Below are 26,180 nucleotides of genomic sequence, written 5' to 3' on the forward strand. Positions count from 1 at the left end.
TAAAAACTCTTCACAGTTTTCACTGTAAATCATAAGCACTTCATTCACAAGGGAATATAAATCTGAAATTTGCCTTCCGGTTTTACTACAAACCGTTTTTAGAATAGTATTGAAAAAATTACCAAAACTACCCAACAAAACCTCCTTCATTTTGAAAAGAGAATTTTCCAATTAAATTGACATAAAATATAAAATAACCAAGAATTTACATAGAACGTTTAAATAAAGTGATTGAAAAATGAATATCAGGATTTTTCCATTCTTCTTCATTTGAGCTAAAATAAAGGCAGCTCAAAATCATAGATTATTCCCTCCCTTTAAACAAGGTGGTGAGACAGTGTTGGGTAGATGCACAGTAGTAATGGATTATGCAGATGTTTCTCTCCTGGGTCACTGTTATGAATCTGATCCAAGACAGCAATGACGAAATGTCAGTGTCATTTTATGGCTTTTAGCATGAAATCCTGACCCTACAAGGTCAATGGCAAAACATCAGTAGTGCCAGGATTTTCACCTTTTGAATCTCTAGGGTGCAAAAAGAATTAAAGTCTGACTCAGCATGCATTGACTTTAATGGGAGTTATACTAAGTTCAAGGTGCAGATTTTTAAAAGTCCTCAGATGCTGCTTTGCTCATGCTTTAATAATAGCTGGATTCTTCAGATGATTCACTTAAAACCATAGCATTAAAACCATAAACTTTTATCCTTAAAGTTAAATGTTCTGATGACACACATTCTCTTGTTCCACTGTCTGGATTACTCTGCTTCACTAGGCTGAGTACCAGATAAGGGCTTCTTTCACCACATTTATTCACTTCTCTTGCTTCTTTCTCTGAAAGCAAAATGCTTGTCCCAGATGACGCACGGTTCAAAACCTCTTGGATCACCATGTTTGTGGCCCCCAAGAAATCTGGCATAGGTTGTGGCTTCTGCTCTGCATTCTGTCTAATCAACTTACAGTCAATTCCCACAATGCTCACTGCTACAAAATGTGAGGTGTCTGTAGTAGAGGAATAGCAAGACTTTGTGTCAAAATGACTAAATTAACAAAGTAGAAGAAGTCACTGAACATGCCTTCTGGAGGGATTAATTCAAACGAAATCCTTATCAATTCCCTGAAAACAGTCAGAAGTGGCTTGTTATTTTATTTAATTTTCCTTGATAGTGGTTGTTTTGTAGGAAGGACATAACAAGCCATTTTAAACCTACCTCCCAAGTCTTGCCATTTTGCCCGCTTGAACAGCTTTAAATCTGAAATGGAAATAAGAATAGAATCCAAATGAGCTGTCAAATTCTAAGTGTTTATTCTAGATGGAAACAAATTTCCAATTTTAAATTATTTGTTCATGCCCTCTCAAAATTCTAAGCTAGACAAATACGAAAATTATGTTTTGCTGTAACATATGCTTTCCAGACATATTTCACTTGTACAAATGCACAATTCAGGCATGTGTTCCTAAAAGTATTTAGCTATGCTGAAAACCACTCAGGAATTAAACTGGATAAAAGCATGCTGAAGAAGTTGTTGGAGGTTTAATTACCTTTTCTCTTTTTTCTCTTTAGTGGGAGTTCTGAATTCTGGAGGAGTAAAACTCCAGTCTCTACTGTATTGAAATGATATTTTTTTAGCACTCCAATCATTGTCTCTACTTGACTAAGACATTTCTGTGCTAAAGCAGGTGCATTTACTTTTCAAGTATTATTTTACTAATCAATTGAAAAATTACCTCCATGAATGACAGAAGTGCAGACCTTTGGAGTATTTCATTAAAAGGAGCAAACATTAATTACAAATCCAGCCCAACCTTTGCAGACATAAATTATGGGACGGATCTATTTTCTCCATGCTTAATTGCAAGCAGTGACTAGCTCTTTAAATTATTATCTCCAAGGCATGAATGAAATTAGAATGGATTTGATGATATTCTCAAGGCTTATTTGTATCTAAATAACTTGGCCATGCACTATCTGGAGATATAAGAAAAATTAGGTGAAACACCTTTGAGCCTTTAAACTGTGGCTGGCTTACCATGAACAAATTAGGAATTGCAAAATGGAATTAGAACCTTAAAGTCTTTGCAGACAAGGGAGGTCTAGTTACAGGTTTAACAATAGGATAGATAATATTGTCCAAGTATTTTTCTTCTAATCTAAATTCTAAAAATTTTAGGTTTTTGTAACTTTCTGAAGCTTTCACATTTCAGGCAGAATTTTCCAGGCAGTCTTTCCTGAAAGGTAATATTTCCATTCCAAGCAAAATACCTGTTTTTCTAGTGAAATAAAACACTCTTCCTACAGAATTAGGAAGGTTGAAAATTTTGATTTTTTTAATAGCCACAGTGCTGACATGTTTGTGATAATACCAAAATCTGGTAGGGAAATAAATGAGTAAAGTGCCCTTAGTTGGTCCATTGAAAACTGATTTTGAATTAGGCATGTTTGTTGACACAAATTAGAATTTCAAAGACATTCAGCAATGGCCAAATTTTCAAGTCATCTTTTCTCCTGATGAATACATCCTTTTACAGCATATTCTCTACTTGCTATTTTGACTTTTTTAAATACCGAGAATGAGCAAAATTTTTTCTTTGTTTCCATTAGCATAGTCCAAAAACTCAAATGAACAGTTAGGCCATTTTTCAAACTACTTTTTGTGAGTCATTTAAGTCAGAAACACAGAAAATAAATTTCCCAAATTTCAAAACGTGCTTTACTAAATCTCTTTCTCTACTGACCTCTACTTTACCTATATCAGTTTTATAACTCCATCTGTTTTCTAAGGGAGAAATATTGAATAGTTACTACTGATGACTGAATTACTTAAATTATTATCATATAGTAAAATGCCCTTTCAATTTCTAAATAAATTTTTGTTCAAAGATGATAAAGAGAAGGAGCAGAACAAAATTAAAAATTGAACATACATAAAGCTTAAATGAAAACAAAACTATTTGAAAAATCTCAGCATGAGTCAAAATTGATCTTGAAGTTTCTTAGTACCTAAGAAATGGAGAACCTCAAGTCCTTCTCTGCTTAAAATAACTTAAAAATTCATTCCCACAGGAAATAAATAGCATTGTATATATGCAGAGAAGGTGCAGTTTACTATCATAACAAGTGACAGACGGAGAATGCAAGGGTTACAGTAATTAAGACAGAAATGAATATTTTTGTAAAATGTATCTAAAGATTTAGATTTTGCATTGGAAACAGAAAGCCTTCTCCTATAAGAACCACGTTCTTTATGTACCACACAGGGTGTGAACAAATGAGTCCCACAGGGCTCCACGGGGACTGCCTGACTCATGTTTTTACCACCGTTCTACCCCAGAAGTTAATAATTTGACATGGCATACTTTAAAAACCAAATAAATAAAATAGATAATGGCTTGCTTGGAGTTCAATGTATTTGTGTCATGATACAGTAAATACCAAGCTGAGTTCTCACAGTATTAATCATTAACCTGGGAGAGGGCATTAGCTTAAAATGCATTCCTTCAACTATTCGCATTTCATGAATACATTGGTAAATATTTTAACAGAAATTTCAAATATGCTGAAGACATAAACAAGTTCAAGTCGCCCCAAAAGCCAAACTCCTTTCACCTTTAAACTTTTGGATAGAAAGTTACCATCCGTCTGTTGCCAGAACAGCTTCTGAAAGCAGAAAAACAGAAGCTCTGCAGAGTTGGATTGTTCGAGGTACAGAGGAAGCCCAGGTCATGCAAGACACCATGCAAAGAAAAGGGTAGGGTACCCACAGGAGGAAAATTCTTCTGATATGCTACTGATATTTTTTGAAATTTTCTAAAGTGACAGACTTCTCATGCCCATAGCAAAATGTTTCTGATACTCAGTTGAAGGTTGTAACAGCATCAGAAGGTGTCGTGGAAAAAAATATATTCTGCTGAAACATTAGAAATTGGTTCAAAAAATTTGAAAATACCTGGGTCCAGCACAGAGAAGACTTCATGGGCTTTCATAGCTTGCTTAGGAGAGGGAAGGAAGAGTGAGAAAACCTATTTGCTTGGATTTTGGAAGTATTTATGTTCCCTTTCTTCTCCATGGTATTTCACCTTGATTTAAAAGTGAGGAGTTAAAGATTGATCTGCAGCTTGGGAAAAGCATTCAAGCAGAGGACCAGTGGGGACAGAGTGAACCCTTTAACCATATTGCTTGAGAAAGGCAGTGTTTGGCAATATATTTCTGGGAATGATAATATCATAGGTAACCTATTTGCTCTGGAATCTAAACCAGAGCATCACATTTAAACCACCTGCATCTAAAATGAAGGTAAATACATTAAGAGGATCTCTCCACTTACACAGGAGTGGAATGTATGATTTTAAGAGATCTGGGCAAATTCTTCAGACTTAATAATATACCAGTCTATTCATGGAACATTGTGTCCTTTATATTTCTTTAGAAAGAAAAACATCACTAACAATTATTGGCTTTAACACCTTGCAGCTTATATATACTTTCTCACATAAGGAAGAAACACCTTAAGCACAGTGTGAATCTAACATGAATATAATTTATAAAATGTAGAAATGTTGAAGCAGAGAAAATAGGAAATTAGTGAAATGGGAGTTTTAAAAATGAAGATACTTTCTTCATCAAGGGTTATGGAAAACATATGACTGTGATAGAGTACATACCTTTAATCAACAGCTACTTTTTTTCCCTCAGAATACAGAATTGCAGATAGAACTTGGCTTCAAGCTGCAAAAATTGTGAATGGAAATATTGAGAAATCATGATTTTTATCTAAATATTAAACACTATTAAACAGGCCTATTAATGCCTGTTTTATGGTCAAAATGTAGGCAATTGCTTAGTCAGACATTTATATGCACCAAACCAACATGCATTAATTACAGCCAAAAAGAGTGTGAGCAAAGACTGCTCTGAGTCAGATCCCAAGTCACAGCACTTGCAGTACAGCTGCTCTGGCCCATGGGTGTCACAGCCTTTCTGTCATGGGCTACAGCATCTCCCAGGGGGGCTGTGCCACACTGAGGGGTGCCAGGCACAGAGACCCCGTGTGGGAGGACAACACAGGCACCAATAAGCTGTTCAAGTGCAGCTCCTGCATCAGAACCACAGCATGAGTCCAACTGACTGCAGGACCCAGGAACATTTTTTCCAGACTGGTGCAAACACAGACTACACCCCAAGTTCATAGATGGACAAGATTCCAGGGCACATCAGTGCACCTGTAGCTTGGTTTCAGTGCACACAAGCAAGTTCACATGCCTGGACACAGAGCACTGTCTCCTGTGACCATCAAAGGGACTGAGAAGAGGAGTGATCTGCTGGGTAACTCCACCTTTTGTCTGCAGGAAAGATGAACTAGTATGGACCACCAAGGCCAGCACAAACCCCAGTGTCACCCATGCTGCATGGGAACAGAGAGCTGCCCAGAGCCTCCATGTGCTCCCTAGGGAGGGGCACAGGGCCCCACTGCGAGTTGGACTGGGGTTTCAGCACTGGGCTCACAGGAAGGCTGCTCACCCCCATCACTGCCCGTCTACACAGAGTTACAGACACACAAAGCTGACCAGGGTGTGAATGTGTATCATACTGGGGACCACAAAACACAGTGGTATAATGGCAAGTTATGGCATAGCTCTCACTCTGCACTATTCTCCTCTTTCTCCTTCTCAGTCCAGCAAATTACAAAATAACGAGTAAGAGCAGCATCGATACCAGCTCCATCCAAATGAAAGTGTATGGAACAGGGAAAAGCATCTGTTCAGTGATTCTGAAGTGAGTTGAATCCTTGCTGTGCCACCTTGTCATATTCTAACCTGGTTTGTTCTTGAGAACCAATATTCTTGAAATCTGACATGGGGGAACAAATTATTTTTATTATATCTGCCAGTACTAACTATTTAAATACATCATCTGTAAACTGTGAACTACCTTGTGGCACTTTGTGTAATCACTGTGGATTGAACTCTTGAAGGATAAAGACCCAGAACTGTTCAACTAATAGTTCTTTCTCTGTCCTTCTCTGACAGAATAATATGAATAACAATTTATTTCGGTCAAAACAAGCAATTCCAGGTGAATTTATGTCCATAATGGGAGATTTGCCATGACAAACAAGAAGGGGATATAGCTACATGATTTGGTACATTCTAGTCAAAAGTGAAATACCTTAAATCAAAAGTTTCAGTAGGCTTAAATGTTCCTGCTAACCCCTCTATTAAATCTTCATAACAGTGTGACAAGCTAGAATTCGTTATCTTCTAGTTTATTAAAAAGAGAGTGACCACTAGGAAAAATAATATTGGGAAATAAAATTTACCTTGGATTAGTTTCATGTAAACATAAAAAACCAGCTTCTCAGAACCCACATGAAAAACATAACGTAGTTAATATTAAATACAATGATTATGCAACCTATTACTTTTACAGTTTGTGCTCCTGTGTCCTTGATTTCATCTCTGTTTTGCTTATGATTAATGAATTACTCACCTTCAGTACTCTCTCATTTATTTCATACCTCATTATGAATTTGGAAAGGTCAATTTGTTATCTGAAAACAGCAAAACATGCATGGAAGTTAAACAGTGTTCAAAAATGCAAAGGACATTTTTATAAATAAATTGCTATCTTATATCACTTTTTAAGTTTGCATTTTTAACTGCTTTTGATATAATTTTGAAGAGTCTACATAAATTTTCCCCATAGAACACCAGACGGAGTTTCTCCCTGTGTTTTATATGAACATCAGGAGTGTCAGTGCACAGGCACAAACACACAAATCCTAGAAGGACACCTTCTGTACTTCACTGTCTATTTTAGCTTGTCAAGATCTTATGCCATAATTTCCCATGGCTTCTCATTTGTTTTGCTTGGAATTATTTTACCAGGGTTTGATACTTTATAATGTTATGTGATTATACTGCTAGCATTCAGGTAGGGACAAAATCCAAGCAAGAAAAATTGAGGGAAGTTTTGTGTATATTAAGTTCAGAATTGCTGAAGTAAACCCCACTAAATTATTTATACTGAAAACAAAGCTTCATACCAACAGTTCACAGTATTACTTTTTTTTGTTATTGCCATATCCTTTTTCAGTTTTGATAATTATTTTCATCCATGGAATTTGGTAGTTGCACAATACTTTCTTGAGCAGAAAAAAAAATTGGCTTATGTGACATCAGTGCTAAGTCCCATTCTGTGGAGCACTCAAAGGCACAAACCGAAGAGTCCATCTTTTCTCTCAGTATTCTGGAGATAAATTCCGAAATCATTTGGGCATCACTGTCAGAAAATGACAGTTACTAATATATCTGTGATACACCTGATAGCTGGGGGAGTGGATTATGGTATCTAGAGAAGTTTAGGGTAACTCCATTTAACAGTCACTATCATAGCTGGGAAGTTTGCCCTGGGGAATTTGGTATTGGCACAGAAATCTTTTGGACAGAGGGCATTTAATGCCACTCACAGCACTCACCTCTACAGCTGTGCAAAGCCAGAGTCTGTGCTGCCTGCAGAGCAATGGCCTGTGAGCCTGTTTATGGACTGGGCTACACTCCAGGCTGCACCCAAATGCCCAGGCTAACTGGACACTTAGGTGATTTCTGGCACTGCAGCTGGAGCTGCACGTACTTCAGTGTGGGCTAATGCAGTCCCTCCAGGAGATTGTGGAGTCTTCTCTTTTCTCATCACTTTGGCAATCTTGTCCACACAAACAAGAGGAGCTTAAAGTCCTGCAACAGAGACTTTACTGTTTACAGGCATTGCCTCTAAAGCCCCGGGGACAGCTGCCCCCAGCTCCTTCTGCAGAAGATACTCTGTGTTATGCCTTACCTTTTTCAGTTTCTGGCTCACAATGTGTAAGCAGCAGCACCTGCACCTACTATTTTTGCCCTGCTTTATTTGCAGCTGAATTATGGCCGTGTGGTTTGTTCAGGTGAGGTTTATTCAGCCTGGATGCTGAGGCTACATTTGACTGAGAGTAGACCAGAATCCATGGACACTATGAACAGACATGTGAAAGTCAAGCCCAACCAATTGCACACTTCTTCACTCTGTGCAACATGCATAGCTACTTACAGTGCCAAATTCAGTAGCTTAAATATTGTGTCATCATTAAAATAATATCACTGAGCATGGTTATTAACTGGAGGCTGACCTTCAGCTTTGGCTTTGTTAACATTGTAGATTTATGTTTCCCCCCAGCTCCTTCAAAACTCTTTGTACAGTAGATTATTAAACTATAACTAAACATAACTAAACAGGTTCATATATGCTTGGAACAATTCCAAATCTATGATCTTTTCTTTGAATTTCATAAGCATGTTCATTAGAGGCCTTTACTCTTCCTTCAATTCCAGTGAAAATTCTACAAGAATAATTGTTTTAAATTACATCCCACCCATGATTCAGTCTAAGATAGGTGAACAGGTTGTCCTTCAAATTAATAAAATCAAATACCCATCCCAACACTCTACCCTTATTTCTGCCAAGATCTGTATTAGTTTTCACTCTGAATAAAGAAGATAACATCTGTACAGATGGCAAGTGTTAGAGGTAATAATAAATGGTAAATTTGGCATGAGTTATGAAGTATGTGGAAAAAAAAAAAAGAAAATGGAAAGCTCCCCCCCGAAAACTTCCTGAAACAATAATAAAAATGGAGTTTGTGATTGTGTAGAAACCAGAGAAAACTACACAAAGCAGGTAGAATATATTATTACAATGTTGGAGTATTACCTACAGTATAGAATGACCAAAACAAAAACATATATGCTGTAGAAGAACTGAATTATGTACTGATGGATTCACCTCTAAAGATTTAATCTCTAGTATGTGGCTTCCCATATAAGCAATGAAAGCATTTAGTCTCCTTGCCTTACCAGAATGAGAGTCTACTTCTCAAGGCAAATGCTTAGAGAAAACTGAAATCAGTCTGAAACTTAGCAGGTGTTACTTCTGTTACTTGAAGTGCAACTATTTCAAAACATCATTTATTCTTTTTTATTCTAAAAAGTCCAAGACATATCTTCAGTAACTATCCAGTCTTCATTTTGACTCAAAACGACCCATTACTCCATTATGCACACATTTCATTTACATTGCAGACCACTATTTATTGACACTTACCAGGGTATCAGGGCAGCCCAAGCAGAACATTCATGATACAGACTCTGAGAACACAACAGTGAAAACATCATGCACATCATAACTGCAAGAAATTATAGAAGGCCAGATTCTGCCCTAAAGCTCTATGAGGCAAATTCACCAGCAGTGTGACTTCACGTCCAAGCTTAAAATCTGAATGTGTAAATGACACCTTTGGCACTCTCAGCGAACAGACACCTGCAACCTGTGGGGGTTTAACCTCCTGTTCTGATGATTGCCTTCGCTTTCACCGCCTTCTGAAGACTGACTTACAACAAGGGAGGATGCAGAGTGAAAAAGGGAGGTCTTGGGGGAAGGCAAAGTACTTGCATGTTTAGCACATTTTATAGACAGGTCTGGAATATAGGATGTGGATGTTGCAAGAGGTAATGAGGTGACTGGCAGCAAAGAACTCTGAGCTGGAGCAAATGGGAAGGTAAAACAGAATCGAAATAGTGAACCATCTGCTTTCTAATGAAAACAGCTCTACTTGTCAGCAACATCCAGAAAAAATGATTTCTTAGTTGGAGTGCATAACCGAGAGAAGTAGCTTTTTTGCTATATGAGGTAATACACTCAAATGATGTATGACTTAGAAAATAGTGTGGGTTAATGATCTTCAGCTGGATCAGGGAGTAAAACAAAGTAATTTCATAATACAGAACATGATGGATTAAATCATGTTAATACTGGGTATATACATTAAAGAAAATGATCTTTCTGGCATACTAAATGGCAAAATAAAAAGCACTTTTAGTAAGCTATATGATTAATTAGTCTGCCCTTTTATTTATGTACCATGATAAAGTAAAATGTACTTTTCTGGTTACCTCCCAGGCAATTATTCTAAAAGTTATATTGAATACACCAGCTTCATTGTATTGCACCAGTCCATCAGGAACTGCAAGTATGTCCCTGTCTTTGTTTTAAGTCAGTGGTTTTCTTTATTCTCTCCCTTTCCTGTCCTCCTTTCTAGAGGTTATTGGGGTTTTGTGTTGTATTTTTTTAACTCACAGAAACAGGAGATTGAACATGATATATTGATATATTAAAATATGTAAACATTGATTTGTCTTAGTACTGTTAATTACAGAGAATGTAAAAAATTGCAGTCAGTGAAAAGTTATAGCTCACATGTAATTCAGGCAAATATTTAAATATGAGAATGTAAATGCTCCAGAGTTCATTCAGATTCTGAGCTGTTTCATTTCCTGCCTTCACAATTTAGCTGTGTATCTTGCAAATTTCCACCAAAGGTTCAATCACATCCAAAAGCTTTTAGAAAGAAGCTGGAAATGCATTTTCAAAGGAGATTTCAAATTAAAGTAAAAGTCTCAAATTTCAGAAAAAAAATGTTACCTACAGAGGTAGGAATATTATTTTTGAGAGCTATTTGTCTTCCAATCTCATTATACATACTTGTCAGAAATTATACCAATGATGTAATACACAGAAGTTTCCTCTAGTACCAAATTGACATGGAAGGAAGAAAAAGTATTATTAGCACTGAGTTGACTTCTTTCTTAAAATCTTACAGGCCTGTAGAAACTGATAAAATGCAGGAGTTAATGAAAAGACCATTTCAATTATATTTTTTTTAAAAAAGTATTTAGCAATGTAGGTGTAGGTTTTGTATTTTCCTAGGGATTCACTTAGTTCTTCTTCAGACTCAATTGCCTTAGATGGATGTACTAAACAACATAGAAAATCTGAAAAACCAGACTTGGACACTTTTCTGATGTTAAATTCAGAATTCAGGTGGAAAGTGCTTTTGACACAGTAAAACGTTTTCGTAAGGGGCCCATGACTTACATGGACTTATTCTGTTCTGCTGTTCCACACACTTGCACAGAAAAGTGAATCCTGATTCTTAAAGCCCCAGGCTAAAGGAAGCGACTTTTAAAAAAGAATCAGTTAAGAACTACCCTTTTTTTTTTTTTTTTTTTTTTTTTTGGTACACTAGTGCCAGACATTTGTCATTTGTCTACTACAACAACTGTTTGGAATCTCTGCATGAAATCCTCACAATGTTCTAATTCTGGATTATCTCACACAGAGTCCACCTGCGGATGCAGAGTCAGTATTTGCTGACTAATCTTTTGTTTGCAACATCACTAATGCTTCTTTTGACTCTGGGGTTTTTGCTTTCTCCACTGCAATGTGAAATCACAGTCAACATAAATCCACATATTTTCAATATTTATTCCACCTGTGCATTTTGCATTTGTGTGCCAGCAAAATAACTGCTCTATCATCAGGCTCTACAAAAGCACTTTGGTATTTCAGTGGCTGTGAGTGCAGAGAAGGTGTTCTTTCCTCCTCCCATGCTGTCCTGTGTTACATTCTCATCACCTTTCCAGGTGTACTGTGCAGTTTCTAGGCCTCTCAGATTTCTGTTCCCTGTAGAAAAAAGCACATGAATTTTCCTCTTGTCAAAAGCACCTTATATAATCCTTTTTTATGATCAACGCTCCCAAAAATTATCCTTTTCCAAATGTTCTTCCTTATTCTAAGGAGGATCATAAAGGCATTAACCAGGAAGACTTTTGCATGCTACTCAGCAGTATCACATCTGTACTACGTTTTTTAAGGGAGCAAATCTGATAAATTGTTGCTTTATTTCATCAATTTATTCTTATATAGCCTGTAGCTGTTAATGATTGTTTATGTATTTATAAGCAGCTTTTCAGCCTAGAAATACCGGGTGGATTCTGCCTAGAAATTCCAAATAGATACTGAAGTTCATAAATAGAAAAAACCTGGACACCTATTTACAACTAGTAAATAAGCTTTAAAGTGGATTTTTTTTAAGGCATGTGAATTACTAGTTCTCAATTAGACTGTTGTGAGAATATAGAAAATGGGTGACATGTATCACAGAGAATGTGTATAAGCACAGCTTCTTCAAAGTGTTGACCTAAAATAACATTAAATTGTTGCTACACTTTAAAGTTTGTAGGATATAACACCGTATAGAAGTGTGACTTTAAAATTAGTGTTTGCAAGTGTCTGTGATGTAGGTGAGGGGTTTTAGCAAGCAGCCGGTTTTAAACCTAAAATTACATTAATTTATTTGCTGCAATAAAATTAGGTAGATTAGTTATTGTTCAAACTGTTTTGCTACACAAAAGAAAGGCTTTTATATTACTAAAAAAAACCCAAAACCCTAGAAAAATGAGCAAAGGTTAGTGCTCTTGTACTCCACTACTGTTGGCAAGACTCAACTAGAAATGCAAGATATGTATAAAGAGTAATTTTGTCTCATTAAATGACAACACTAGTGGTTCCTCTTCATCTCCTTAATTCATTTCTTATAGTTTTTCTTGTCACATCCACTTGTTTTATGGCTTACTAACTTGCAAGTTATGGTCGTAATTTATGGTCAAAATTGAGTGGTAGCAAATCACAGAATATTTTCATTGATTACCCTAAATTGTCTAATCTCCTGTATGTTTTTAGGACTTGATTGGGTGGTATTTACTGATTGCCTTCATCTAATTTAAAAATCAATCAATAGCAACAATGAGAGGTGGTGGATAAATCGAGTCTAATGCAGCATAACTGCAGCAAATATCCATCAAAGGCTCATTCTCAATCAAATTTGTGGGAAGTTTTAATACATAAACCAAAATGTCTAAAAGCCTTACTTTCAGAGCACATCATTTTAAAATTGTGCTCTGCATCTTATTGCTCTTATGCTGTCTATTTAGGGCAGTTTTCCACTGCTAAAATGAACATATTTCACTACAATAAAACTGTAGCAAAAAAGAAAAAAAAATATCATCAGCTTTGGTTTAAAGGCACTTTGTTCCATCTTCCTCAATATCATCTGTATATAATAATGGAAATAAACATAACATCAGCTTTCATATAAACTGTGTGCATTTTCTCCAAGATAAACATTCTAATAAGTGTCTTGATGGGAAATGTTTTGGTTTTTTTACATTGAGAAATCAATTCATTAACGTCGTTCCTTACATTATTCTTTTTTAAAAGCATCTTTAGTTCCCCAAGTTTTGGATGGCAAATATGAAAGAAGCTGTCTAGAAGACAGTATTCTAATTTCTTGACACTATCAGGGCAAAGACACCTCATGCAGCAAAAAAGGACAGAGAGTAAATGCAAACCTTCTTTTGTTTTCCAAGGGATGGCAGTACAAACATAAAATGTTTTCTTTCTAATTTGTCACAACCAAAATTTGTTTCTTCTTTAAGTAGGCACGGACCTCCAGTTTACATTAATTCAAGGTAAGTTTTCTACAGGCATACAAAGGTACACAGTTACATACATTGAAGTCAGAAGGATGCCATCATTTACAGCTGGATGAGGAGCTAGTTCAATAGCCTGGAAAAACAGGTTAAAACTGGCCTCTGTTCGTGAAAGAATCTTACCTATACTCAGAAACAGGTATTTAACGTCAGAATTTGCTCAGTAAATATTCTGTCTAGATAGCTAAGGAGGTTCAGTTTTTATTTCTTGACAACATTGGACATATGATATTAGACTTGTTAGGCAATAGGAGCTTCTGTCTTGTGACTCCAGGTGTAATACATAACCAATGAAGGAGAGAGACTTGGAGGTCTGGGGATTTTCTGCAATTTTGCAGGTATTTGATTTTGAGTCAAGGGTGCTTATTAATAGATCAACATTCTTTTTTGCTGTATTTAAATTCAAGCATATAAGACAATAAGTGTATCCAGAGAACAAACTGTGAAGATAGGACGTAAGAACTAAAAGACACCTATTAAGCAGAACTTTGAAAGAGAAAGCACATATCTTTTCCTAGATATTAAAAAAAGATAAGGGTTGTCGATTAACCAGAACCAAAATGCTGAAGTTGCACACATCAAAGCCTGGGAATTCTTTGCTCTGTGTTAACTTTACAGCTGACCACTCTCTGAGACAAGTATCACCACCTGTGATTCTTAATTTTTGCACAATCCAGGTGAAAAGACAGAGAGAACCTGTATCATCAGGACATCACAGTCATATTTTCTTTCCAGTGTTGAACATGTCTCATATTTGTAAGGATTGTTCTTATTAATGGTATTTTCATTCCTTTCTACAATTTTGATTTTGGCTGAGATTAGGAAAATGGAACAGTGCTGAGATATTAAAGCAGGGACTCTGAAGTTTGCTACGCTCTCTAACCAAAAGAAGGAAGGGTAAGGCACTTATAAAGTGCTGTTCTTTCTTCAGAAAATAATGTCCAAAACCTTTGAACAGTTCTGAATTCACTCAGATTAAAAAAAAAATCAATGTTTTGGTCTGTATCTAAAGAAAGTAAAAGTTACATGGCTACAATCCACCACCACTACAAACCTAACTGCAGATATGTACCAGATTGGGCAAACAGCACAACGCTGGAAAATAATAATTCTGTTCTAATCAATTGTAAAATATCCTTTGTTGCTAAACACTCGTGAAAAATCACCGGCCAGCCCAAGCAACAGATCACAGCACACATTACAAATATAAAAGACAACCACCAAAGAGAACCTCACCAGCAGCCCACGCTTTATTAAAATTCTGACATTCTGAGATATCTTCTTGCCAAGGGCCCTCTTACAATGACATCTGTACACTTGTCATTACACTGCAGTTCACATTACTTACATAAACATGCCACAGGGAAACCATGACTGATATAATTTTTATAAGATTGAAAGGTAGCCATTGTGATCATTAAAACAAACCTGAGAGAGCCTTCCTGATGATGGAACAGATTCAGTTACTTCTTCCTTCTTTGTGGGTCATTAGTTAAAAAGGGGAAGGTGGGGGAGGAGGGAGAGAAGGCCATATACTGCAGGTGTTTTATCCTTTGTGAGGAGACTGCACTGAGACAAATGATTCTAGCTGGCATTTTGTACACACCGGAGATTGCTTATCGATCCAGATCAGAATATTCAGGCTGGCCCCGGGGAAAAGGCAGAGTATTTTCTGAGGGAGTTAATAACCTGGCAGCTGAGCTGTCTTGTCCAATTCACTGAACCTAGGGCTCTAATCAGGCCAGAGTTTTTATTTTGAGAAATCTTGCCATATGTGTCTGCTAGCTGCCTTCCACTCTATTGGACCAGTGACAGTGATTGAAATGACAGCCTATAGATAGAGCCTAATCAAATTGTTTATTATCAGCCTAAATCAATATGTATAGATTGTTGAAACATCACTGTCATGCCATGAAAAAGTCATACATGCTGCAGGTGTAATTCTAAAATGCATTTTTCCGTCCTAAATTATGCCTGAATTTAACAGAGTAAAAGAAATTAGACATGTATGAGACAGTGAAAAATATACAGGTTTACACACTTCAATAAAATAACATTAAGGATTAATGTTAAAATGCCATGTTGTGCATTGCTTAAATATGTTATCGTGCTCTCATACAGCAGAGAGGCAGCAGAGCTGTGGGAAAGGAAAAAGGGATTGAAAAAAAAAGTTGTTTCACCTTTTGTATAGAAAGGAAAAAATCTCACAGAGGTCTGTGTAAGCACGTTCTGCAGCACAAATCAAATTCCAACACACCTAAAGAGCAAGTTTTGAGGCATCCAGACTACAGAGATGAAACATACAGTAATGTGAATGAATTCCTTTGGTACTACACAAATATTCCTTCCAAGAGACTACCAAAGAGATTGGACCATGAAGTCTAATGATTTGGTAGGAGTTGATTTCACAAAGCCCTATTTCCTGAAGATGCTTGGATACTTTTTTTGCACAGTATTTTTGCATTATATGGAAAGATTAAAAAGTATTTAATAACATGTCATGAATTAGATTCAACAGGTTTAATTAGCATCTCAAGTAGAATTATTCAAACACTAAAAAATGAGAAGAAGAAGAGCTATTCCTGAGGGCACAGCACTGGATGGAAATCTCTCAGATTTGGGAGAGGACCAGTAATCTTTCTGGCTCAATGGAGCTCACCTGAGTGTATGGATGTGAAATTCTTCTCTGGTGTAATTGACCTGTAATGGATAATCTCTGGAGCATTTATGGCCCAACAAGAGTCAACTGTGTAGTTCATAACTTTTGAAGTAGGTCTACTGGCAGAATTTTGCACTACAGAATGTGTCCCATGGAATAATTTATTGCCTTGCTCCTCAAAAAAGAAATTTCAAAACTACTTTAAAGTACTCTGGCAAGGCAACAGGCTGTAACCGTAGAGTAAAATATGTTTTTCCCTGAAGAATGGTGTAAAGTAACCTTCTGGTTAATTAATCTTTGCCATGCAATACACTCTTGTTTGAATATCATTTATACTGTGTAATTATTGGGTTGAGTCAAACACATAACAACTTTTAGCATTACAACATACGTGTCAATAAAAATAATATTATGTTGTAGGTTGTACTGATTTAGAGAGGTATTTTTTTCCTTGGATAAATGTACTTTTACTGTGAGCATGGAAAGCTCTCCAAACAGCAATTATCTTTGGCTGAATGAATCTAGGAATTTTCCTATTAAATTCAAAATAAGAATTTTTTTCATTGCCATTTTAAGAAATAAAGGTACTTATTCAGCACAAAATGTTAGCATATAAGTCTCTCTAAGTACATGCTTAAGTCCCTCCTGAGTCAGGAAAGAGGTTAAGCAGATGCATATCCTTAAGTTCTAAATGACTTCTGTGGGACTTTCCCTTGTCTTAGATTTTGAATGCACTTGAAGCATACTAATGGCTAAGCACAGACTATGAATACAGGTGGCTCAGTTTGGCCCTCAGCTGGCACAAAAACAAAATTTAACATTACTTTTAAAGTGTTTTGACTAAAATCCAGCAAAGTACTTAAGCCTACACACAGTGCTGATTTAACTGTCTCAGTTTATAGTTACACTGGTGCAATTTCCTAGCATGGATACAGTTCTTCTAGTATTTGTCTTGGCATAACTTAGCAAGACACTTTTACAGAACTGAATGCCACTGAAAGTCAAGAAGGCTGAGGCAAACCTGCAAGAGAGAAAGCCAAACCTGAGTAAACTGAAAATGCAAAACTGAAAGGGCATAAGAAATGAAAAATTTGACTACTGAAGTGTTCATCTTCAAAACCTTCAAGAGATCATTGGTGGCATTTCTCAGGACACTTTTGCCAATGTGTCTATTCACACGTGAATTCATTTCACAAGTAGTAGCTCCTTCCAGAAGGTGTGGATGAAATGCCTGGATTATACCTCATATAATGTAAGACCCATTGAGCTGAATATGGTCTAATTGGTGGGTTGAAGTATAGAAACCTGTTTTAGGTTCTGTATGGCATGTAGTGAAATCCCTACTGCAGTCTTCTGATTCTGCTGAGAATACATTATTTTTTTTATTGTTATTTTCCTTTTTGTTAAAACTTAATGCAGCCAAACCACTCAAGATAAAAGAAAGCATTTTTTCTCCTTTCCAAAGGATCTTCAAGGAAGAGTTTGACCACGAAAAAGGTTGATAAAAATGAAGGAAGAATAATGACCTTTTTATGTATTATTTACAATGCACAATAGTGGTCAAAGTGACACCATTATTCAGCTTTCCAGTACTTGTGAATTGGTTATGAATATCACATACCAATGGGAAATATACCTAATAACCTAATTCTACTTTGGGAAAGGACTGTTTCTAAGACTCTCCCGTAAAACTAATAAAATTTTTATTTATGCCCCACTTGGTGCTTCAGATGGTCCATTTCCCTAGATCCATTCATTTTCTTTTTTGGTTGTTTCTGTTATGGGCTGATTTGCTTTGGCTTTGCACTAAATAGGATGTAAAACTAAGTGCTCCTGATACAATTTCTATGGGTTTATTTGTTGCTTTTTGTCCACCTTGCTTTGTATAGACAGCAGATGTATTAAGCGAAGATGCACAGCATACTAAATTCTTATCTCATTCCAAGAACATAGTGCTTCCAAATTAAATTGTTCAAGATGCAAGAAATGGCACTATTAAAGTCACCAGTACAAACCTTAACCTGTCCCCTTCCTCACAAATATTCCAACTGGTGCCATTTTTCATTAAATGCATCAATATCTATCAGCATATGGACGCACCAAATGACCAAACATTAACCCTAAATACTTGTTCTCTAACTCTATTTGAAACTACAAAAAAGAAAAATCTATTTAGTATTTTCAGTGATTTCTATTACACCTTAAGTAATTGCCATAATTTTGTCTACAATATAATACTGCCAAAATTAAGAATAGAAGTTTAGCCTCTAGCAATCCACTATCAGTTTTCATGGATACCATAAAGAATTTAACAGCTTCTCTTTTTGTCACATGAACCATACAGGCAGTGACTCTAAGATTAAGGGGATTTCTCCACTACCAAGAAATTAAGTCCCATGTTGAACTATTCCTGTTTCTTTTCAGTTGCATTGGGATGTTGCTAACTAAATCCAGTAACTTCACAGCAAAAGCTTACTTGGGCTCAGGCTCAGAAACTTTGCAACCTGAACATCAAAACTAAAATAATTACTATTCAAATAAGAAGGGAAAATACAGTATGATATACCCTCATGTCCCACAAAACCTCTACATATAGTACTGTTTCACCTTGGATGCACAAATAGTTGATGCACTGTACAAAAGCAAACATGGTCTGCCTTCCAAACTGGGCTTCAAACCTCATTACATTTAATAGTTCCGTACCAAAATGCCAAGTACTTAAAAAAAAATTCTGGCCAGATTTACATACTTAAAAAAAATACCGAAACAGAAAAACACAGAAAAGTGTAACATTAGAAAGTTCTAAATTCAAACTACACTTCAGCAGCATAAAGGTGGATTAATCAAGAACTGTGTTGGTGAACTTCTAGAAGAAAGGAACTCATTCCAACAGTGCCTGTCATGCTGCAAGGCATAGTTGTAGCACCTTGTCTTCATCAACTGGAAAATAATGTGCTGTGCTGTTTGCAGATAGTGGTGGCAACCATTCTTCTGCATATCCTGCATTCCCACTCTGTGTGGAGTTATGTATAGCAAAGATTACATGTGATCCCCCAGGCAGTCCAGATATACTTGTGGACAGCTAATTCTATTCTGTTTAAACACAAGATACAGTGGTAGTGACCATGCTGATTTAAGGCAGATGTATAGAAGTGTACATCAGTCCTAAATAAAATCAGACTTTATTTTATACTAGAGGAGGTGGTTGCAAGAAAGAAAGAAATAAAGAGAGAAAAAGAGAGACTTCTGAAATACTTAGTGAAGCTTACCTTGATGCACACTAAGGAGAAATCCAGGGATTTTGTCTGCACAGAGAAAATTGTCTAAATTGGCTGGAAAAACTCATTGACCCAGTCAGATTGTGTGAAGCTTGTGATCAAATACAGCCCCAGGCTCTCCTGCCTTATGCACTTGTGCATCTTGCTCAGAACACAAAGCTCAATGAAAAAAACCACTATTTTACTGTGATAAACACTACAATAGAATGGTGTTTGCACAGGCATGTGTGAGTTGCTCTTCTTTATGTGGCTTGGAAACATTACATTCAAGGGTTTTTAGGTGTAAATTTACAGACACCACATGCAAAGAATTTTAAGGTTTCTGTTCAATTATTTTAAGTAGAACAATGAGAACATCAATGTGACAACAATACAAATTAATCAAACAACGAAAAGTAAAGCAATTAAAGCTAAGCAGTGAGACTGATGAATTCACAGGTCCTTCTGCAATGCATATTCAAGAGCCTGAGTAATTAGGTGTAACTGTAGAAAGACTGTTAAATGTCTTTTATTGTATATCTGTGAAATCTACTTCACTGAGAAGTACATTGTTTCTGTGGGTCACTTTGGATGGCTACAAAAAATGAGGAAAGAAAGATGGTTCTGTAATTTAGAATATGGAATGGGAGATGGAAGTCTCTTGAATCTTTGACTTCCTATGTTGCTTCAGGCAGTGACTTAATTTCCCATCTGTAAAAAAGTTTGACAATCCTTCTGTGTGCCTATCTGGACTAGGAGGACATGTATATTAAGAATGATCAAACAGAGCATAGAAATGAATAATAGTATCATTCCAAGGGTACAACTCATCATACCACCAGTGTTCCATATAATCAAAACTAGCACATACCTCAACCTCTGTCTCTACTGTTGTAAATACCTGTGTTTGCAAAAATCCTGCATATGTTTCCTTGCCATTATTAGGCAGAAACTCATATTTCTAGTCACTAGAAATTCTCAGATGGTCTCATCTGTGGAAGCCCAACTAAAGCTGCACTCAGTTCTGCAAAGTGCTGAGTATTGTCAGTCCTGATTGGCAGCGAGAGGCTCAGAATTTCTGCAGTACCTCTGAATATAAGACAAAGGTTAAATTTAACCTTGTGAAGTTAGTCCTCCTCCAGACAGCATTTCAGGTCCTCTAGTTCAGGCCTCCATTCTGAACTGCTTCCACAACCCTCTTCTTTCCTCCTTCTCTGTGTTGACTATAGCAAAGTCAGTATCACTAAGCATAAATTAGTCTTTCTGAATACTCCAAGCTCAATTCCAAAAGTTGACATCAAAATTCATCCCAGCACAACTTCCAAGACGGAGAGGAAACCAACATAACTGATCTAATGAAATTGCATTCCTTAAATTATGATAGCTTGCTTTCTTTTAAATCTAGATTCTGGTTAAGGTTTGGCAGCACATAAATTCTAAATTAGCCAAAATAATTACAAATAAATACATTATTAATCAGAGCATTACTCCCGTGACTTAATGAGCCCATAGCAATTCTCAGATCAGTAGTCTGTAACTACAGTATGTATTTGCAACTCTCTGGCAAGATCTTGGTAAAGTACCACATAAGTAAGTATTTTAAATAAGTCAGGTTCAACTGTTTACCCTAAGGTAGCATTGCAGTTAGGAATGATCTTCATTGCAAGCCTAAGTCAATCCTCCTTTGGAGCAAACATGCCAAGTGATACAGAGCAGATGCACAGCAGTGGAACATTGTGGTAACATAAAAGTGAGACAATATGGTGAAGATTTTATATAGCTTCATTTTGCAAATCCTTTCAGAGTTCTATGTTTTCTTATCTTAGGGTGACAAAGACAAATCTATAGAGACTGATATATATAGTAGTTGAACCCTATTGAGCAATTTTTGATGGAATTCTTTGTAATAGACCTAGACAATGACAACAATGACATGAGATTAGCTCTAACACTGAGCATATAAGGAAAACTGTGTAATAATCTTATCCTGTGAATCCAAATAACGTTAAAAAATGAGAAAAAGGCACCTTATCTGCCTTGACAATACTGTAATAAATTATTCATCTGGCATAACAACAGAATGGAGTAAAAGATTCCAGAACATTAGCTTGAATCAAAACACTGATGAGGTAACCTATTTAAAATAAGCTAATTCTTTATGTCTCTGAAAATATTTAGTGGTCATCTTCCCTCAGGCTTTGTTGCCAGGCAATGACTGCAATTGTTTTCAGATAGAGATGAAGCTCTCTCTGTTCTCACCCTGACCTGATGCTTAAACCTTGGTTTTAAAAATATTTTACTCAATAAAACACAGAGACCAAAGCTACTTACTCTACCTGAAGTGTTCAGTCTATCAAGGTTTTATAAAGAAAAGTTACATCAGATCCTTACCTTAATGCATGTGGATTTGACTGGAACTTTCTCTCAGACCCTCGAAGGTGTCATTGCGTGGATAGAAGATCAGTATTGAATTTATCCTCTCATTACTCTGAAACAGCCAGTGAGCCTGTGAAATGGGGAGCACACCACATAATTAGAAAATTATCCACTGCCAAACTTGCTATTATCCTATGCCCTTTCTAAGAGGAGCAAAAGGTGTGCCATACTGACAGCACTTCACACAGGTAATACAAGAAGCTCTCAAGAGTTTTCAGCAGTCTTCAACTTAAATAAAAACACTAGATAGTTTATAATATGGTAGCTAAAGCTAAGGCCTTTAAGGAGCACATAACCTATGTACTTAGTATACAGCACTAAAAGTGAAAGTCATAGTGGAACAGTTGTTTCTTAGGCTGAAGACTTTTCTCTTTTGGCTGAAGCCCAGCTGGATTCGAATCCTGTAAACTAGGGGCTTCAATCTTCATGGAAAGTTATATTTCTGTAACAAGCATATTAACACAAGAAGACTTTTACCTCCAGGCTCTCATTGTCAGATTACTCTTTATATTAGATTGTCACAGAAAAGACTTTTTTTACAAAGTCAAAGATCTGAAAAATATTATCAGCAGAAATGATAGTGACTGATAAGAATCCAGGAAAAAGTTCACAGGATATCACTTAGGAAAAAAAGGTAGCGTTATTTTGTAAAAAAATCTTCAGTGTAAAAAGAGAGAAAAGAGGATTCTCCATGTGAAGACTAAACAGTTCAAAGGATCTTTTTCTGCTTGAAATACTCAAGTCACTAATATTAAGTATGGCTTCTGTGCCCCTTTGAGGAATTTCAGTCTTATACAGGTGCCAGTTCACCATACTGAGAAAGTCACTCTGATGACTTTGTCTTTCAGACAACCAAGTCACCACAGCCCAAACACTCCTGAGTGCTGCTCCTGAGGGTGCAGTGCAGCACGCTGAGAACCCCTGGAGATAGGACTGAAAGGTCAATCCTTTTCCAGCCCTGGCCATAGTCCTGTCATAGCTCGTGAGGCAGTGCTGGGACTGATGCCAGATTTTCTGAAAATGGTATCAGAAAATTAAGGTATTGTTTCCACCTCAAAAATTGTTCAAGAATTAGACAGTGAAACTCATACTGGTGTCAATAATATTTTGGCTAAAAGTCAGGAAAATGTCTGATGAAAACATTGTAAAAGGAACTGAAAATATGTCTCCAGGTGAGAAGGAAAAATCCTATTCCTAGTCAAGGACTACTTGCAGAAAACACATCACTGAGTTGTGCCTCAGCTAATGCTCTATGAACTGTGACAATCTTGTAGTAGATTCACCCACCTTTTCCCTAGTTGCATCACTAAGGAGGTATCTACAGATGATTGCATATATTGTATCAGAGACTGCCAACAAATTATTCAGTTCACTTCCAACAGGCCTGTAATAACACAGAATCAAAATCTGAATGACTCAATAATAATTATTTGCTGTTAGATTCACCTTACCATCCTCTCTTTATTTACAGTTACATAAGTTTTACATCAATCAAGTAAATTAAAAACAGTTACCTGCTTTCTACTAGCAGTGTTAACACATTTCAGAAAGTACCCAAACCATGTGAATTTTCTAATGTCATGGGAGTTAATGCAGTCTCTAATACAGTGCTTTCCTTTACACACCAGGCTATAATGGTTCAGCTGTAGAGTTTGAATTTGGAGTGAAGAATTTTGCTTTCCAACCCTTTTTGTTGATGCCAAGCTGCTCAGCTTGGCAGGTCACATCCTACATCTGTGGGAACTGCATGTGATGTTCATATTCTGTGCTTCCACTCTGGAAGCCACCAGGTTACACAGTCTAAGATATTTTCTTGATGTTTGGGTGCTGATAATAAAGTTCTGTTCTTGCATTTCTCTCCTGAGATGTTAGTTGATGTGTCTACTTACAAAGTGCCTGTGGCCCTGGTAAGCTTTCTACTGGAAGTCAAATTTTGCAAATCCCAAAATTTTTTGAACCTTTATCTTTTCTCATGTTTGCTAACCAAATAGGGAGGACTATCATGGAGCACGTCTCATTTTACAATGAGAAAATTAATTTCATTCTGGTCTTAGAAATGCATAACTACTACAGGGGAAAATAACATCAAAAGTCACTGTGAACTGTATGATCCTGAAAGGGAGATTAGGGGAAAAAAAAAAAAAAGACTCAAAGTAGAAAAAAAGAAAGAAAATAAAAAAATCCTTCCATCTATCATGAACACATTCAAGGGGAACAATAATGCACATTCTTAACCACACTTCAATGCAGATTTACTTTACTGTATATTCCATACACTCATTCGCACCGTGCTTCTTAATAATAAACAAGTGAAAAGTAAAAAATGCAACTGCCAGAGGAAGTTTATTTATGTTCAAACTGTACTGGAGAAATTAGTCAAGGGCAATTCATGCATGTGAAAATATGATTTCTAACACTGCCAAGGTCGATAAGACCTTAGGGAGTAAATGCTAACCACATAAATCAAAGATGCCTAGAGGCAGTTTTGAAGATGAGCGGCAAGGCTTTAATAGTTTTAAAAAGCCTGTTAATAATCCAAATGAATAAGCAATGATACAAGAAGAACAAATATCATGTTTATGAAAGGAACAAACCACTGCTCAATGCATTTCTGTGGATTGGGTTGCCCAAACCCAGAATCATATGATTCTCTGCTACATTTCCCAAGTAAGTATCTGATTATTTCTCAGACCTGAAAAATGAATAAAGGTGCACGAGTCTAAATGAATCCGAGCTGCCAAGTTAGTTTGCTTGCAAAATATTTTAAGAAAAAGACAGCTTCAGTGACCAAAGTAATTTTATAAGAATATTTCCTCTTTTGCCAAGATGTCTAAACAGAAATGTATTTTATCTTAAAATGTACACTCGCTAGTTTGTTAGTTGGTTTTTTAACCATTTTCCCCTGGTAGATGAACAAAAAGCAAACAACTTTCTTTTCCCCCTAAAATTGAAAACTGACAATTTTTCATTTTAAGCCCAGACACTGAACTAAAGAGTACTTCTAGGACTTCTGACTAGCTGGGTCCAGACACTCCTATGGTTGCCACTGTAATATCTAAATGTCTCTTAAGTTTCAGGTTGCCTTTCCAAAACATTGGGTAAATTAGACCATACTCATTTCCCACACAGCTCAGATATCTGGGATACACATCTAGTGTGATATCTGAAGACCTCTGAAATCAAAGTGATTTTTTAAAACAATCTTTTAAAGGAACTCAGTTTTAGCTGTTAAAAATACTTTGAATTACGAACAGGATGAGTTTGTTTCTGAGTCAGATCCTTCAAAACCTTAAACAAAGATGAATTCATAACAGAGCTGGCAAACAGAACTCACTGTGTATTTATTCATTTCTATTAATAATAGGTTTTTTAATGTTCCTGTATTGTGCCACTATATCACATTTTAGAAAATACAATCCATGATAGCATCCTGGTTTTACTGCTAAAGATATTTAAACCATTTTTTTTTATGTTGCTTCTGTGAAGGTAAACTGTTAAGTTGCCACAATCCCTTTCAGGACAAACTTTTCACTGTCTCAAGTTCCTGTTAACAAATTTGTGACTATTACAACCTATTCCTTTTCTCTTCTTGGACATTGCTTTTTAATAGCTCTGCCATCTTGATATCAGGAAAAAAAAGGTTGACTAGCTATGCAGATTCCTCTGATTAGGGATAGGGTAATTAATCTGGCATATTCAAAACCTGAGCATGAGCAGGCAGTGAAGTCAGAATAGTGAGAAAATGAGAATGCTGTGGAGAGCAAACGAAAATAGATAGTTATGGACCAGTTGCATACAGAGAGATGTAACCTGAAGACATGCAGCCAATTAAAATTTGTTGGCAAAGGGTGCAGAAGGAAAAGAAGGAAGGCAAAGAGAGAAGCCATCAGCCAAACATGAAAAACTGCTGTGTTCTACTTCATGCAGGCAGAACTTGGTTAGATGGTTGTGGAGTGTGCATACCTGAGAAACAGCAGAACAAATCTCATTGTTAATCTTGATATCAGAGACACTTGAGTGTCTGCATGAATCCTTCTTGCCTTTTTGGCCTTCCAATATTTCTGTGTTTTCATTCATTTCCTATATTCCTTGGTCTCAGGGCCATTCTGAAGTCTGAATTTGGAGAATTTTATTGAAATTTCCAGAGGATGAAGGATCTCACATAAGCATAGTTTGATCAGCAAGAGTGACAGTGATCAAAAGCTAATTGCCATAGTTTCCTACTGGTTTTTTTTTTTCCTACATGGATGTGCACTGATTCCTCTTCCTATAAGACAATGCATTGAACTTAATAAAGAGGAGGTTTTCACAGTCCTCTTGCTGTGGAGAGGGTAAGAGTGTTGGGTAAACTGCATGGAAAATATAGGTAGAAAACACGGTAAGAACTCATTACACTTACTACAGTCACTGATTAT

The 26,180-nt window shown here is 36.4% G+C and overlaps 1 long non-coding RNA gene across 3 annotated transcripts in view; it reads right to left on the minus strand.

Moving 5' to 3' along the window:
* Positions 1 to 25,900, minus strand: part of LOC116793276 — an 86,058-nt gene extending 60,158 nt beyond the window's left edge. For 2 of the 3 annotated variants that reach the window (XR_004359423.1, XR_004359421.1), the window contains exons 1-4: positions 25,729 to 25,900; positions 23,053 to 23,149; positions 21,721 to 21,835; positions 1,211 to 1,252 (exon numbers count right to left, since the gene is read on the minus strand). This is a non-coding gene — a long non-coding RNA (uncharacterized LOC116793276). Of the gene's footprint in view, positions 1 to 1,210; positions 1,253 to 9,127; positions 9,172 to 21,720; positions 21,836 to 23,052; positions 23,150 to 25,728 lie in introns of all 3 variants that reach the window. The other variant, XR_004359422.1, reaches the window with a different exon arrangement.
* Between the last annotated feature and the right edge of the window lie 280 nt (positions 25,901 to 26,180).

The sequence above is a fragment of the Chiroxiphia lanceolata genome, chromosome 13 (assembly GCF_009829145.1).
Source record: "Chiroxiphia lanceolata isolate bChiLan1 chromosome 13, bChiLan1.pri, whole genome shotgun sequence".
Lineage (NCBI taxonomy): Eukaryota > Metazoa > Chordata > Aves > Passeriformes > Pipridae > Chiroxiphia > Chiroxiphia lanceolata.